Raw genomic sequence first — 4,148 nt, 5'->3', positions numbered from 1 at the left:
CATCGTTTGTTCTTAGGAAAAAATAAAAATTCCAATATTGAAGACACAGAGGAAAATGCTTTTGCCTCTTCTTTATCTTTTAAGGAGTATATGGAAACTACCGCTGGAACGAGTGAATTACAAAGCTTATCTTTTTCTGTGTTTTGCTCTTCAAAAGAGTTGAAAAAGTTGTAGAAAAAGGTTGTCTTCAAAATGTGTTTGACGGCATCACCGTAGAAGAAAATGACGTAAAAGTTGAAAGACCAACAAAAAAATTGAAAAGAACGAGTGGAATCCACGGAAAATGCTTGAAAGAACTTCTTTAAAAGCCTTCTTACCCTTAGGAAAAAAATAACCGGCAGTTAGTGAGTAAGCGGCAGATTTTTTGTGGGTCATACAACCCGTTGCCGGTTGTGAAAATGAAACCTATATTTGAACCGATACGGTATTATTTTTTACTGGTTACTATACGGAGATATTCAACGGCCTGTCAACATGAATTTTAACATCGTGTGCCCAAGCAGTTTACATCACTGATTTCTATAACGATAATTTACAATCCCAGCACACCGTGGAGAGAACAAACAAGTTTCCAGTCGTAATTTAGGAGTAGTTATCAGGTTGCTTACTCCTCGTTGTATTATATTTATAGTTAGTATTAACAGAAAATTTCAAATGTTATTCTGTGTAATTTCTTTGTGAACATTTTTCATGGTAGTCGGCCAGGGAAACAATAAATCACTGTTGTGTTAAAAAAAATGAAATTCAGAATCGGCTGAGAGCCTTACATGTGCCGTTTTGACTGAATACGAACAACATAAAATTGTCTTTGCGATAAACGATATGGCAATAAAATGCAAAACATATTGGACATTTACAATCCCCGATAACAGTAACGGCTGAGAAAAGTAAGTGAGGGAAACAAGGCCGAAACAAGCCATTAAAACTGACTGGAAACGAAAACATAAAGAGGGCATTTACCCATATAAAATCTTTCCTCTCAGAGATGTAACACTTCTTAGTTGGGGAGCCACAAATATTTTATTTAATTACTATCGTCCGTCGTATTGGCTAGTTCAAGGGCGTCATCGCTGCTTCTTTGATCTTGCACCCTTCGTGCAAGCCTTTTGTACTCCCTATGCTCCGTTCCAAGTTTGTCTTGCATTGCCATTGTAATTAGTTTTGGGTTTAACGTCACTTTGTGTTTTCTTGCCCAATACGAAGTGACAAATACTGTAAATAAGTAGCGAATTATAGACATTTATAAATTTTGAAATAAAATAAACATTCTTACAACGAATTGCTTTGACGTCGTCAATTGGCAGAGCTGGTTTTGGTTGGTGTTCACTGTTCTGTCTATTTGCCGGAGCTTTCTTCCCTGTGTAGGAATGGGTTGCCATGAATTCTCGTGTGTACACCGACTCCATTATTTTGTTGATCATGGACCTCATGTTAGAATCACCATTTCCGACACTGCCATATGATACAGCTAACTTTAAGTCAGCTTCATTTATCTTCAACGACATACCATTAACTAGGTACTGCCAAACGAATACGTTTACATTAATAAATGTCAGGGCTTATACAAATTGGTTTTATACCTGCTTAGCATCTTGCACTTTTCGCGATCCTGAATTACCAGGCAACGAATCCGATTTTTTCTGTGTTTCCAAAAGCTGTTGAAGGTCTCGACTGTGTTGACGGGAGTCGTCTAAAGTTGTCTTCAACTCCTCAAGACATCCATTAATGTCTAAATTTACAAGATGAATTATTAGATTTACAATAACAACACAGACCTAGGACATATAAAGTAAATAAATACTTACGAAAAACTAGTGCAGCTAGCTGTTGACCAGGATTTATATGAAGTAAATCATTTATCCTCTTAATTTCTTCTATTAGACGTGCTTCATCCATCTTCTGTTTATGCATAGCCTTTTCTACTTGCTGGAACTTTAGTTTGTATTCTTGCACCTGTCTTCTGAGCTGTAGAAGTTCATCAATATCAAGGCTTTGCCCATCACGGTTCTATAGTTTCATAAACATGGAATTAGAATATTGTAACACATTAATTAAAGAATTATTTTGCTTGTTTTTCACCAATCTTCGGAAAGCTTCCAGTGCGATGCGAATTGCAACCTCTTTCTTCAATTCCTTCAGTTGGCGACAGCACTCTTTGCCCATTGGTATCTTCCTCAGAATCTGAACTGGATAGTTGTTCAAACATATCTGCAATAGAAAAACAATTAGCAAACGCCTACTAGCACCTATACATTAACCGATGCACAATAGCATAGTTGAACTGGGACTTTTACCTTGGAACGACCTGTCGATATCACTTGTTCCCTGTAACGACCTTCTAGTACGCTTGATTGGTGACACTGGTGGTTCTTCATCACTGCTATCGTCAGTGGCTTTTGCTGCTGGTACTGTTTTCCTTGCAACATGACCGGCATCAATTTCTGCTTTGTGAATCAAAAGGTCAGCTACAGATTCTACAAATGACAAAAATCACAAGAATTTTAGAATGAAACTCAAAAATAATACAAAAGTTCTTCCCAGCAAAAAATAATATGGTCGCAGATTCAAAAACTGGGTGAAATTGAGTTGATGTCCTCGGATGTTCATTCTCTGTCAACCTGGAAGTACATGAAAGGGAATTAGAATACCTGCATGTAATTACATTTCTACAATTAATTACTTACTCTACTGACACAGCTGTCTTTTCGTCCCTCCAACTGGTTAACCTACTTATCAGAGTGGTCATTGTTCTTCGCTTGCATTTCTTCAGTTCTCGAATGCTGTCACTTGTACTTATCATAGTTTTGCAAGGCAATCTGAAGAGCACGTGAAGAACAGCCCCTGCATGAATACTTTCGCTAGACTGTCCTTTTGCCATCTTACCTGCAGTCGTTGTAAAAAAAAAAACGAATTAACTAAACAGCTACACTAGCAGAATACATTGAACAATGACCTTACCTCTCACGAGTTCATATGAGTGACCTAATGATGCTCCTAGCAGACAACATATCGATTTTTCAAGTTTTTTAAGTAATCCATCGTTGCAACGTCTTTTTTGGAAATTTCGATACAACTCCTATAATTAAGTATACTTGGCTCTTACCTGTATTGTAAATATGATCTTTGAAAAGCGGTAGCAGATGTGAATGTCATTCAACTTTTATTGCTATGCACACACGAAAACGACAGGAAAAAATTACAGTAACTAGTTATTTATGTATCGGAAATAATTAAAATCAGTCTGTTTCAAAAGGATTAGCGATGGCAGTAAGCACTATAGTATCATATGTTTCAATCAATGCGACGCACTTCTTCCTTGCGCTATCGACACAAACTGCAACAAGTTCTTTCCCCTTACCCACCAGCATTGTGGTTTGCCCGGCTAATTTATCTAACACTATGGAACCCACCCGATGGGGAAAAAATATGTCCTTTCGGACCGTTCCGAGTTCGTGTCCAAACAGAAAAATTGGTGGTCCAACAAACGAAGCGAGATTTTCGACCACACATATGTTTTCTATTAGGAAAAATTCCCAATTATGCAATAAAGCATAAAAATTCGATCGCTTTGGGGACTTAGCATACCTACTTGTGGTGAAAAAGCCTCCTGTCTTCAATTTAACTTTCGAATAAAATACGTAATCTTCCTGACCATTTAACTCAATTCTGTTCCGCTGTGACATAGTATTTGACGTGCGTAAGAAATTTTTTAAATCTACAACTTCTTCCGCCACTAATCGTCTTTTGGTTACTTTTCCCCTAACAGTGTATCCGTCAATTATTCGGTCACTTTGGAAAGAACGAGAGGAAAGGACAGCTTTGGATAAACAAAGTAAGCGATCGAGAAGGCGAGTTACTTCGTATGGTATACTGTTGGATGCTAAAAGATCAATAGCTTCTCTTCGAATGGCTATGCGCATAAGATAAGTTTCAGCCATTTGCTCAATTACGTTTTGAGTGCCATTGAATAGGTTCTGTAGATCTCCATTGATCCACTCTGGAATGAAAGCGGAAGTTGACCAAAGGCAACCCCAACAATCACACTTTTAGCCAGATGAGTAAGAAGGTGCACATTGTAAGTAATGTGTTGCGATCCGTAGAGATTTTCAGCCTCTGACACGAAATGTCGCAAAACGATCTCGATTTTT

The sequence above is a fragment of the Daphnia carinata genome, chromosome 1 (genome assembly GCF_022539665.2).
Source record: "Daphnia carinata strain CSIRO-1 chromosome 1, CSIRO_AGI_Dcar_HiC_V3, whole genome shotgun sequence".
Classification (NCBI taxonomy): domain Eukaryota; kingdom Metazoa; phylum Arthropoda; class Branchiopoda; order Diplostraca; family Daphniidae; genus Daphnia; species Daphnia carinata.
This window is presented reverse-complemented; position numbering follows the sequence as displayed.